Genomic DNA, 13,535 nt, shown 5'->3' on the forward strand with positions numbered 1-13,535 from the left:
ATATCACTTCAATTATGAATTATCTCTGCAAAGAGGAGATTTTCTCTTAATCCGTGATAAAATATTTCATCATAAACAAAAAGTCAGTTTCTGAGATAATATTATAATTTTGACATTAGTATACACTAAATGCCAGGCACACTTGCCAGAATATTAAAATGTAAATGCTACCACTTTAGGTAAATATGTGGAGCTTTGCCATCAGAAACATAAAAGCAAATTCCAGCGCTGAACTAGTGTGGCAATACTTTGTTATAAAGTTGTCATCAAGAAGATGCAAAATGTGGTCGTGCTTATTTAGATGATCACCTAAACGAAAATGCAAATGTTTTACATTCTTGTTGTGAACTCTCAGACCCCTGAGAGTAAATCCAAGGATAGCAGTTTGCCCAACACTGGCCTGGACTCTGCTTCTCCTCTATCTCATCAGTACCACGGTCCTAAACAGGCTGCTGCTGATGTTGTGAACATCTCACACAAGCTGTACAATCGGCTTCCCAGCAATAGGGTTTCTGCAACATGCAATACCGCCTGGCCACAAGCCTTGGAGTTTCAAACGAGGACCATTGGCCGTCCCAGACACTACAAGATCAGGATTGAGAGAGGGTCACTGGGAATCGCACAGCCGTGCTTTTCTCGACTTTAGCAGTATAGGCTCCAAATAACCCCAGGGAAAGATCCGGACCAAATAGTCACTAATTCTGCTATTTAGAACATCCAGCCATTGTCTGACTGAGTTACAAATAACTTCTCAATGGGTCTTGTTTATTTGCAAGGAAATGACCAACTGGAATTTAGAACTTTGTTCTGGGAGCCACTTTCAAGAAAGACTTTGATTAAAGCTCGCTTAGAGGAGTAAAGTGTGACATTTTGCCAAGAGAAGACATTAGGAAGGTTGCGACAGTATTCTCCAATTGTCAAACAAGCCTCCCTCCATAGTGAGGATTCCACTCCTTCTCTTTAGCCCACAGGTAGAACTAGGGCCCATGGTAGACACTCTAGAGAGGGAGTTCTTACATCAAAACGGCATTTTTGACACTCAGAGCTGCCTACCCAATACGCCCAGGGCTCTCACACAAGGGGAAGTTCTCCACTGATACAGAGTAGGCCACACAGAGGAGCGGTTGGAAATAATCCAGACGGGCTCTCTGTCTAGTTGTTGGCCTGTTGACGACAACAGGCATCTGGCGAAACAGCAGGTCACACTCCTCCAGCCTGCCGTCCACCTTCCCTCCCAGGATCCCCCAGGCTTGGAGGTGAACAGACTGCTCGTCCAGCTTCCCCAGGAAGGAAAGGATGCAGACAAGGAAACGGAAAGAACTGGTAGGAAACTTTTGGAGATCTGTCTGAAAAGCAAGAGTCTATGGACAGAGAGTCACAAAGTGAAGACCAAGGCGTTTTCTGAACAATCGTCAGCCCACAAATTGGTACCTGGTTTGGTGCAAGCTGTTTGCTTTCCTATATTATATAGGTCCATGCCTCCCCATAGAGGTTTTGAAAGGGGAAAGAAGTTTTACTCTGTCTTTATGCTTTTTATACATTTTCCTTGATTTGCTTCTTAAGTCCCATATTTCATTCATCAGGTAGCCAAAGAGGCAGCTTGGCATTGTAGAAAGAGGATGGACTTGAGTCCTTCCCCCATTTATTCATTTATTGAATAAATACTTACTACAAGCCTGTATGTGCCAAGCACTGGAACACTGCAGTCATCATGATTAGGGATTATATATATACGACATATAGTATATAATATAGTATAGTATAAAAATCTACTTTGTAAATAGAGTACCCATAAGTACAGTGATATTTAAAAGTGCGTTTATAGCTCAACCTTCAAACTCATTTTCAGGGACACGTACTGTACAAAGGGAGGGAAGTGCCGTGTTAGTGCTGATGTGTCGTATCGCTCTCAGATTAGGAACCACTTTCCTCGAGGAAATCTCCCCCAGCGGCTTACCCTGACCAGCAGTTTGCTGGCTCCTTCCTACGCAACAGCTAGCCCCCAGGTGTTATAATTTTCTAGGTGCAAATATAAAACATCCTGTTTTAAGGAAGCTGCTGAGAGCAAGGGCTCCAGTTTTAAATGAAAAAGACAAAGTGTGAGGGGCAAGAAGAGAACCGGGAGGAAGACCATCTCTTCCCCTTATAGCAGGAGATCTGACTTTGGGCTAAGTGAACTCCAGGAAAAACCCCAAAAAGAGTGGTTTTAATTTCCTCAACTGGCTGTGAGTGCCCGAGAAAATCAGGCAAGTTGGTAATCGGTGATGCGGAATTCTCATACAGACAAGTACCTGTTTCCACCCCTTTGTCTGTTGGGCTAAACAGGAACGGCCTGCTCAGCTTCCTTCTGGGTGAGATTGGGAGTTGGGGGATTTCTAGAAGCAACACTCAGCCCTGTCTGACCCAGCACCCCTCTTTTGTAACAATGCTTGTATTTACTCTCCTGAAGTGAAATTCACAGATAAATAACCCAGAACATTCACTGTACAGTAAAACTTGAAAAGGTATTTGTGTTTATATGTAAAGCAGAGGTTTGTCATCTACATGAGTGACTGCCTAAGTACTCCCATGTTGGTTGGGACCAGGGAAATTTCTCTGATGTGGGGAGCTGTTCTGTACGTGGCAGGACAACAAGCATCCAGACCCGCCCACAGACAGCTCCCGAGGAAGGCTCTGTTGCTACTCAATGGGTTAACTTTGCCACGTAAGGGAACTCAAGCCTAGAATCAGATCGAAGGGCTCCTAATTTAACAAAAGATCAAGCCCCAAATGATTTATCCAAGGCCAAACTAAGGGGCAATGATCCTCCCTGAACAGTACACTTTGCATCTGAACCCACACCTTTTGGACACTGTCTGTCTTTGATTTCAGGGTCTACTAACCTATACCTTGCACCTCCTATGTACTTCTGCGGTTTCTTCCCACCGCCTCCTCCCTTCCTCACCCCAGCATCTACTGCAGTATAGCTTTTGCACCAGCTGGTTTATTGCCTCTTACAGACTGTAGTCGGTTGCCCTGCTTCAAGTATTAGTTACCCTACCTCCACGCCCCGCCCCACGACTGGGCGCCTGGGCCAGCCGACAACTCGGTATCTACACCCTGGGGATCACCCTTCTATCTGGGCCTTGGCCAAGGCTGAGCTGTGTGAACGGCCCACAGCTCGAGATGGGGCGGAGGTGCTCTCTTAGCCAAGACCCTCCGCTGTCGGTTCTACGACCTTTCTCTACACAACGTCGCTTTAAGCCTTCGTTGTCCCCTGTTCTCCAGCGTCCTGTGGCTGTGTGGCCTCTGCAGCTTTGGGGGTCAGCCCCTCCCGGGGATTAGCCCCTTTCAGCTGACTCACCTTGGAGGCCTTTGTGGGCAGATTAGAGTGTTTTGCTCCGTCAGCACATCCTCAGCTGTACGCGGCCTGGATTCAGCAGGGCTCCGGCCAGCTCTCCCTGCTGTTCTTTGTCTTGTTTTGTTTCTCCTTACTCAGTTAAAACAAATGCAATTGTCTAGAAATTTCTCTGCACTTGTTGTGAGGCTGTAGCTGATGGGAGAGGGAGTGACCATGATGTTAACGATTAACCAAAAGCAGATCCGTCCACAGATTCCTCTTGTCATGGATCTGTCTTCCTGACCTCATGGAAGCAGAAAGCACTCATGAGGCTGGGTTTCGTCCACGTACATCCATTTGAACATGTTATTGTTTGGCTTCAAAAAGGAGTACAATTATTATTGCTAAAATTATTTGCAATTAAATAACTCGGAGAAAAGAGATGAATAAGATCTAAACTCTTTTCAGGTTGTTCACAAGGGAGATGAGACAGAATCACTTCCCACATTCCTCTCCTCTGTGAACACTGTTGAGGAACAAATCAGGTGCACTAGGAGCTCAGCCAAAGGAGCAACCGCTTTCAGGCGGGCATCAGGAAGATGTCCCAGCAGAGGAATTACTCAAAACACTGAATAATGCCCCAACCAAGCCCCTGCGGCTCATTTGCTGGTTCACAAAGTGACAGAAAGGAGAGTTTGGGTTTTGGTTTTATTTTTGGAGACAATGTAGAGAAGAAACAGACGAGTTCAGATAGGAAGTGGGATGCGAGCTACGAAGGTCTCTAAAATTCCCTCTCTGAAATGTGGAGGGTGGAGGAGATGTTTGCAAAGCTGCCTACGGGAGAGGCTCTGAGAGGGAGGACGAGGACTGTCTCTTTCTTGGGCTGCATCAAAAACACCAAAAAGCCCATCGGGTGAGATAAAAATAAAGCGAGCTCCAGATGTGTTCTTGGAATGCGGTTGCCGTCTCCCCTTCAGTCCAAATGGCGCTTGCTGAACTGAGAGAAGGGAGGGACAGAGGTCCACCTCAGCCAGTAGCTTTGGTCCCGCCTGCCTCGTACAGGGGTTTCGGTGCGTCCAGTGTGGCTCTCTCCAAACACGCGGGCTCCCCAGGTGTGGACGAAAATGCATGAAGGGCTGTACACGGAGGTTTCACACTGGAAATACTTCCACCTTCCTCAGCCCAGGATGAGCTGGCAACAGACCCATCTTCCTTCCTCACACCTGGGCCTTGATTGGCACTCCCTTTCTGCGGGAACCTCTCTCCTGTGAAGGATCTGGGCAGGCACAGAGTCCCTGCCAGGCTGCTGCCTCCTGGCCAGCTGTTCCTGATCCCCCATCCACCTTGTCTCCCCCAAAAGCCACCTGAGCAGAGCACCGAGGCCCTCTTGACAGCCCTAGGGGATGGGAAACGTGCCTGCCTGAAAGAGAGACCCAGATGCTCCTGCCCCCACCCTGTCGTCCAAAGATGAGCTGGGGTTGGGGAGGGAGAATGCCTTCCACCTGAGTCTCGCCCATTCTGAAAACTCTGCTCTTTGGCCTCAGGACATACACCTCCGTCTAAGGCAGCTTTAGCACAGTTCACAGTGGAGCATCAGGGACCCCAAAATCTTCTCTGAAATTGTATGCCAAACTTGGTATTTATGTGTTGCTTTCGCATATTCTGACCTCCTTCCCCCAAAAGAGGTAAGAAGCATTGTGTCTAAAGAGAAACCAGTTTGTATCATCCCTGATGTCCCTTAATTCCCCCGAAATCCAATTACATGCAGGGCATGGAGGTTGATTCTCGAACTCCCTTGGGCCTTGGACCATTCCCAAAGACAACAAACACAACTTCCTAACCTGTCCTTGCTATGTCAGCTACCCAGGGATTTCTGAGACCCTCCTGATACATCTTAGCCAAAAACCTACCTGTAGAAAGGACACTTCACCCAAGAACACATATGAAGGGCCAACAAGCACGTGAAAAGATGCTCAACATCATTAGTCATGGGGAAACGCAAATTAAACCTCAATATGATATCTCCAGATAGCCCCTGGAATGGCTGAAATTAGAAAGACTGACAACACCAGGTATTAGAGAGGATTTGGAGAAACTAGAACTCTCATACATTGCAGGGGAGTCCAAAATGGTGCAGCCACTTTAGAAAGCAGTTTGACAGTTTTCTGTCAAAAAAAGTCTAAGTGTGGACATGCTCCTATCCTACAACCAGCAATTCCACTCCTAAATCTTTACACAAGAACAACATACAACCACACAAAGCCCTGCATGTGACTGTTTATAGCGGCTTTATTCAGAATAGCCCCAACTGGAAACCACACAAATGGGTACCAAATGCAAATGGATAAACAAATTGTGACATATCCACACATATGACGGCAAGAAAAACAGACCACTGATAGACACAACAACATGGTCGACTCTGAAAAGCATCATGCTGAGTGAAAGAAGCCAGACCCAAAAGACTACATACTGTATGATTCCATTTCTATGACATTCTGGAAAAGGCAAAGCAATGGACAGAAATCAGATCAGTGGCCGCCAGGGGCTGGAGGTAGGGGGAGGAAATGGACTATAAAAGGGCACAGGGGATATTTTGGAATGATAAACTACTTCTATATCTTGATTGTGGTGGCGGACACGTGATTGAAGCCACTTGTCAAAATTCATCAAACCATACATTTAAAAGATGTGTTATATGTAAACAATTCATCAATAAAGCTAGCTTTGAAAAACCTAGCTGCAGAGCATCGTTTTTCTTTATATATAGGACAGCCCAACCCTGGAATCCCTTTGCAAGGTTAAAGGATCTCAGACTTGGGATCAACTCCCATTGTTTTCTGATTTATTTTGCATGTTGGACTCTGGAGTTTTTCCCTAATTTCCTACTCCGACTGGCACTCTTTCAACTGGGAGCTGCTTTGTTTATCTTTCCCATCTTAAACGTGGAACCAGAGGGTGTTACGAGCACTGCGAGTCCAAACCGGGTCTCACTGTATTCTAGGGCTATTAAATGCGCTGCAGCGTTGGAGCAGACTCGAGGGGAGAGAAGGGAGAAAGAGATCTGAAATAGACTGAAACACAGCAGCAGGGATGCAGAGAAGGCCAGGGAGAGACATCTGGGCAGACTCAGCCAGGGACGAGATGCGGGAGTGCAAAAGAGAACAGCGTTCAAAGAAGACTGAACAGTTCCCATTGCCTTTGGGGAAGAGCCCGAACTCCTGAGCACGGGCTGCGGGCCTTCCATGATTTGCTCCGAGTCCATCTTTTCACTGCCCACTACAGCCTTTCCCGGAATCAACAGCCCCTCAAGCACAGGGGTGTGCCTTAACATAGCAGGCACTCCATAAAAGTGTGTTATTTAACGGCAGGGGTTCAATATATACTGTTTGATTCACCCCCCCCCCCCCCATGAACATTCATGTTGTTTCCATTTTTGGCTGTGACAAAGAAAGCTGCTGTGAATATTCCTGTCCAGGTCTTCGTGTGGACACGTGCTTTCTCTGGGGAGACCCTGGGAATGGAATCGCTGGGTCATATGGTAAGTTTAGCACATCCGTACCACGGAATACTGCTCAGCAATAAAAAGCCATGGACCACCAGTACACACGACACGGACGAATCCAACAGACACACTGAGTGAAAGACGGCACATACTGCATGACGCCATTTACAGAAAATTCATGAAAAAGCAAACTAATTTACAACGACAGAAAGCAGATCAGCGGGTGAGGGAGCAAGGAACTGGGAGGCACAAGAGGGAGGGTTACAGAGGGGTAGGAGGAAACTCCCTGGGGCGGTGGAGATGTTCATTTTTATAGCACTGATAGTTTCACAGCTCTACTCACATGTCATAACTTAAATTGTACATTTTAAATGTGCAGTTTATAGTATGTCGATTATACCTCGATAAAGCTGTAAAAAAAAGCTGGTTGAACAAACAGCAGGCCCTCAGTCAATGCACACGGGATGGATGCAGAGAAGGGTTCAGTGTTGGCTTAAGGAATACAAAGCAGATGCTCAACAAATATTGGTAGAATTAATGTGCAGAATAAATTACTGAATAAATATTAGGTGTTCAACAATTTTATAACGAGTGACTGACAAGTATTTATGGCACGCTCATCACCTGCCAGGCGCTGTCCTAGGCTCTGGGAACAGAGTAGGGACTAGAACAAAGATCCGCACGCTCATGGAGCTGGACTTCGGGGAGGACGGCAGTCAATGAGGTGAGTGAGAGGCACGCACGTGGCGCGCTGCACGGGCGCTAAGGAGGGTGCAGCTGAGACGGAGACGGGAACGCCAGGGGAGGGGGCTGACGCGTCTGAGCGGGGCCACCACCTTGAAAGGATGACGCTTGAGAAAAGACCTAAAGTAAATGAGCGGACCAGGAGGCAGACGTCCAGGAGAACAAACAGTGACTGTTCCAGAACTGCAGAAGGAGCGGGAGCCGAACGAACCGTCCGCGGGCGGGAGAAGCCACCAGCCCCAGGGCGTCATCGCGGCCCAGGTCCGCGGGGCCCGGCCCTCCGACCCCAGACCCGCCCGCCCTCGCGGCGCCCACGGGGAGGCGTCCTGCGCGCCCCGCTGCGTCTTCCGCCGTCGGCCCGTGCGTGGGCACGCGCAGAAACCGCTAGGCGGCGTCGGTTTCCCTTCCCACGCGCGGACGCCGGCGAGGGCCGCCGCGGCCGGGGACCCGCGCGTGCGCAGAGCCGAGGCCGGCTGCCCGCAGGGCGGGGCGGAGCGGGGCGGGGCGGGGCGCGCGGGGCGGGGCCTGAGGTGATTCCCGAGCCGCGGCGGCGGCGGTCGGGCCGTGCCGGGAAACCGAAAGTGGGCGGCGGCCGCGGCGGCGGCCCTGGCGGGGACGGCGGTGGGAGCTGGGCCCGGAGGCGCGGGGACGGGCCGGGGGCCCCCGGAGCGAGGTGAGCGCAGGGTCCCCGCCGCGGGCACGACAGGTGCGGCCGGCATGGGACTAGGCTCGGCGGGCAGGCCGGCGGGACTCGAGCGGCCGGGGCCTCTGCCCTGCGGCCGCGGCCGGGCTCCGGGCCGGCTCGGGGCCTGGGTTCCAGAGGTCTGTGCTTTCGCCGCTGCGGGGCCATCCGCCGGGCGTCCCCGGAGCCAGACAGATGCGCGGCCGCCGGGAGCTCCGCGAGGGCCGTGCGGCGGCGGCGCTGACCGGGAAGTGGTTCCGGGACCGGCGCGCCGCCCCGCCCGAGCCCGGCTCCTGGAGCTCGCTCGCTGCGCGGTGCGCTCGATGCGGTCCGTGCGGCGCGGCCTCTCGTTACGGGCGGCCCGCAGACGCTCGAGTCCTCGGGCGCAGGTCCAGCCCTTCCTCCCAGACCGCTGGGCGGCCGGAGAGCGCCAGGCCGGGGCGAAACGTGAATCCGCGAGTGAGCCGTCTCTTGGCTTTCGCCGGGATCCCCCCGACAGGTCAGGGTCTCAGCCGCAACCTGATGGGAGGGTCTTGAAGCCCGCCCCGCGTTTCTGCTCCGACCCGCTTGAGGGGTGTCAACATTTCCATTAGTAACCGAGGACCCCACTCCCAAGTAGTTTCAGAGCGCAGGAGAGGGAAGCGCCTGTGTTGGAAAAAGTCCTGCCCCAAAAGGATTCTGATAACAGCCCTGCAAAGCAAAACAACAAACCGCTGACCTGAGCCTCTCTCACCCCTCCATGTGCGGGTGTGAAAATTGCAGAAAGGTGTTCTGCTTAGTATGCAACAACTTAGTGACAGAAGTGAAACTTCGACCCAAGTCCCCAGCTCATCGTGGGCCGCCTCCACCTGTAGTGTTGCCTTCTGCAAATGGTGTGGGCTTTGCAGACCTGAGTTGGAATCTGAGCTTCTCCTCTTACTAATAGCGTGATCTTGACCGAATTACATAGTACTTTCTTTGAGTCTGGTTTTCTCTGTATCAAATGGAAATATTTCACTTACTCTGCAAGGCTTTTGTGAGATAACTGCTCTAAATCCTTTGGCTTATAATAAGAGTCAGGAAATGTTAACTCTCTTCCTTCCACCGAACTTCCCATATTTCACATAATTGGATTTCAGTTTCTTGGAGGGACACATCTTTAAGTTCTCTATATAATATAAATTGGCTCATGGTGGAAATTGTCACAGTGCCAGCCAACTGACCTTCATTGAGCATCAGCTGCATGCAAAGTACTGTGCTGGGTGCAGGGAATTGCTCCTGGGGCCAGCTGGTTTGGAACCCACATCTCCTTGCCCGAGTCCAGGGCCCTTTGCCGGCGCACAGCCTCCCTCTTTGCGGGTTAAACAGTGAGACTGTGAGGCAGCAGCGGGCGGAACCTTATGATTTCCGTCCCTGTAGATTTGGAAATGAAATGTAATCCCTGCTAATGCCCTTTTGAGTATTGGCCAAGTGAACTGTTGTATTTTGTACTAAGAGATTTAAACTCCTTAAAGGACCTCTCTTTACGTTGTCTGTGCAGTATAATCTAATAGGACACTTAATATGAATGTAAAGGAAAAATACTTGATAATCCGAGTCTAAGTGCCTCCTCTGTTGGATCAAGTGCTGTTTCCAGGAGCTGGGAGGACACAGAGTGAATGCTGTGCATCTGGGCACTTCCAGCGTCAGCAGACAAACACAGGAAGGACAGAAGTTGCTTGCTCCTTTGAGTGAAATCTAATTTCATATTTATGTGAATTGATTTTACTTTCTCCAAGCAAAACCTGCTTTCTCCTCCTCCTGTTCCCACAATTGTGCTTTTGAAAGCTGCTTTCTTTTCATTATTTCTCCATTGGGCCAAATGGTTGTTTTTTTTGTTAATTTGGTTTTTCAAACAAACTATTTAAAAGTAATTTATGTTGCTGTTTTTAGCTGAAGGTGTATGTGTGTGCCAGTTAGAACTTCTGATCAGCACAAGATACCCAGTGTGACCCCAAAGCAAACTCAGTATTTTAGCTGTGCAGCTTTGTCCGGAGGAAGCAGACTCATGGTTTCCATTAGATCTTTGGACCCCATTTCAGAACTTGATGGACTCCAAGGAAAGTTGAGAAACACACCTCTTGTCCACCCTCCTTATCTTCCATGTGAAAAAAGAAACTGAAGTGACTTGCTCAAAAGGTCATAGGTAATTAGTAGCAGAACTAGAATTAAGACCTGGACTCCTAAGCCACTCTTATCATCTCAGAGTCTTTTCTCTAGTATGCGGATTTATGGAAAGCCCTTACTTATACATTCACAGTACATAGTTAGTAATGCACACATAATTTGGAGTTTGAAATTAAGTAAAAAGAAAATTGCTCCCTAAAGAAAGCCTAAGGAAGTATATTACCACCTGAGGGCATTGATTATGGTCTTTCCTTTTAAAAATAATTGGTGAAGGAGTAATTCAGGTGGTAACAAGGAGACTTTAATTGGAAAGAAAAGATAGCATGTTAAAGTGTTGCAGGATGAGAAATGGACTGGAAGGGTCTTGACAAAAACCTTCCTTCTCTTAGGCTCAGTTTATTGATTTGTAAGATGGAGGGTTTGAGATAGACTAGCTGATGTCTAAAATCTTTTCAGCGCAGACATTCTGCACTTTAGGGGCCTGACTTGTTGCTAAAATAGTGTCCTCAAGGAGATGGGCAGCCAGTTACCAGAAGTATATGCCTGATGAGACACTAAAAATTGACTAGCTGACTAAAGAAAGGAAGAGAATACTTGGTGATTTCAATTTACCCTAATAATTCTTCAGATTTATTTTGGGGTTTAGTGCCACTCTATAATTCATATTTTTCTTTTTTTGAGACACTTTTTTTAATTTTATGGAGGTTACGTTGGTTTATAAAATTCTGTAAATTTCATCATTATATTTTGGCTTCTGTATAGACTGTGTTGTGCTGCATCGTGTTCACCACCAAAAGTCTCGTTTCCATCCATCACCATACGCATGTGCCCCTTTATCCCTTTCACCCTCCCTCCACCCCCATCCCCTCTGGTAACCACCAACCTTCTCTTTTATCTGTGTGTTTGTTTATCTTCCACGTATGAGTGAAATCATACGGTATTTGTCTTTCTCTGTCTGACTTATTTTTGCTTAGCATAATACTGACAAGGCCCACCCATGTTGTCACATATGAGACAATTTCATCTTTTTTTATGTCTGAGCAGTATTCCGTTGTATCTATATACACCACATTTTTATCCATTCATCCGTACAGCTCAGGTTTCTGACATGAAAAATACACTGAGGAAGAGGAGCCAAATAGTACAGTTGGAAATAGTTGAGAGAAGAGAAAGCGTAGATGAGAGCCAGACCGGCTCAGCTAAAGGTCTTCGGGCACCAGTAGTGGGGAGACTCAAGCTATAGGAAGCAGATAGCCTGCACGTGACTGAGCCGGAGGGGAGCAGTCAGTGGCAAAGGCAGGTGTCTAGGGTGCGCCAGAGGAGGTTCTTTGGAGTAAGACTTTCTCAGGGCCACTTTCAGGCGGTAAGGAGAAAAGCTGTGAATTTCCAAAATACTGCAGTTTTGAACGTGAGAGTGATTTTAAGCTATTTAAATTCTTTGTCTTACTTTCCTAAAGGTTGTCATTACTTCCCCCTCCTCCTTGCCCCACTTCTTGTACGTTGCTGGCACTTTGGAGCACTCCTGATTAACTGCGTAGCAAAGAGAAAAGGGACAGAATGAGAGGATAAAGAGAGATGTCAATTGCCACCACTGAATTTTTGCAACAGTTGGCAGTTCTTTTGGATTTGGATGCCACACCCTTAAATCGAACTGTGCCAGATCCCTGTTTCACGCCACTTTAAGGGCTAGTCGATAAGCCTGCCCCAGGGTTGCTGTCTGTGTTACCTGAGTCACACTCACTTTCAGAAGCCAGTGTTCTACTTCTGGAGCAGCTGTCTGAAAGGAAGCCCTAAGTTTGGGAGCCAGAAGACTGGGCTGTTTGTGGTTCTCGCCATAAAAATACGTGAGGCCTGGGATGTTTACCCTGGGCTTCAGTTTCTCATTTTAAAGTGAAGAGTTGGGAGGGGTTGGTCTGAAGGTGCCCACTGGTATTCGGTGCTTGTCTCAGCGCCCCACTCTGAGGTGGGGCCCACCGTCCTGTGCTGCTTTCTTAAGCCAGGCAGGGGCCAGGGACATGGCAGGCTTGCAGTCCAGCAGGGACTCTGCTGCAACACCCTTTGCCAAAGCAGCGAGTGACTTTTTTGCCTGCTAGTTAGGTGAGGGATCTTGGAGGAGATCCAGTAGCTTTCTTACCAAGCTTGCCATTTGCTAAGTATGTTAAGGAGGCAAGTAAGAAAATCTGGGAAAGTTCTGATATTTCAAATTTAATGCTGTACTAAAAATTTCTCCAATATTCCAATGCTTATATCATTGTACTCTTAGCCACTTAATGCATATATTCCTAAGTAGTTTCCCTTCCATGCCGTGCTTCTAGGAAAATGGTTATTAACTAATTACTGAATTCCAAGTATTGTGGTAAACACATATAACTCTACTTTTAACACTTGTCATTCGGAAAGAGAGGCAAGGAAAGGAGGAGAAAGAGTGAGAGGGGAGGAGGTGAAAGTCAGGTGCCGTTTGCTGTGATCCGTGGTGGCCGGTTTCTTCCTCCGGGACTAAGGTCTTTGCTGGCTGACCTTGGTCAGTTTTCAAAATCAAAACTACTCTGATTAAGTAATTCCCCAGACCCACCTCCGTGTTACTCTGCTGTTTAGGATTCTTATTCAGCTCAACAGCCCCCATATTGTCTAGGAAACACTTCAGAATTTTAACCTGAGAACCTGTGGTCTAAAACAGAGATGGCCAACCTCCTGTCTCCCAACCTAACCTAACTTATATAAGGTCAGCAGCGCCTGCATAAAATTCTCAAACTACGAGTAATTTGAGTTCTGTTAAACTCTAAATATATTTATCATAATACTTTTAGAGAGTAGAAATAAGAGGGAAGAGAGTTGGAAGATCAAAATGGTAACTTAAGAAATATGGGGAGCCATTTTTGAGAAACTTCCAAACTTAGTTTTTTGGGGGGAGAATGCCTACAGGTTTGCCATTGAGACACTCATAGTTGAAATTCCCATGATAAACTTCCTTTCGTGCTTCTAATGGATGACATCGAAGATACTAAACTTGATTTCTGTAGTTAGAGGAAAGTATTCTTATATACTTTCTACAAAAGTTCTTGAGTGTAATTGCCATCTTCAGAAAATCTCAAAAAATGCCATAACCAAGGAATCAAAATTTAGAGCATTTTAAAGCAACA

General features: G+C 47.9%; 1 protein-coding gene across 3 annotated transcripts in view; it reads left to right on the top strand.

The window, feature by feature from the left end:
* The first annotated feature begins 7,425 nt into the window (after window positions 1-7,425).
* Window positions 7,426-13,535, top strand: part of TDRD7 (tudor domain containing 7) — a 91,066-nt gene continuing 84,956 nt past the window's right edge. Inside the window, exon 1 of one of the 3 annotated variants that reach the window (XM_070595834.1) lies at window positions 7,426-7,548. The gene's annotated coding sequence lies outside the window, so the exon portion shown is untranslated. Of the gene's footprint in view, window positions 7,549-8,059; window positions 8,242-8,443; window positions 8,750-13,535 lie in introns of those variants that run through there. The other 2 variants (XM_070595832.1, XM_070595833.1) reach the window with 2 other exon arrangements.

The sequence above is a fragment of the Equus przewalskii genome, chromosome 26, assembly GCF_037783145.1.
Source record: "Equus przewalskii isolate Varuska chromosome 26, EquPr2, whole genome shotgun sequence".
In the NCBI taxonomy this organism is placed as follows: Eukaryota; Metazoa; Chordata; class Mammalia; order Perissodactyla; family Equidae; genus Equus; species Equus przewalskii.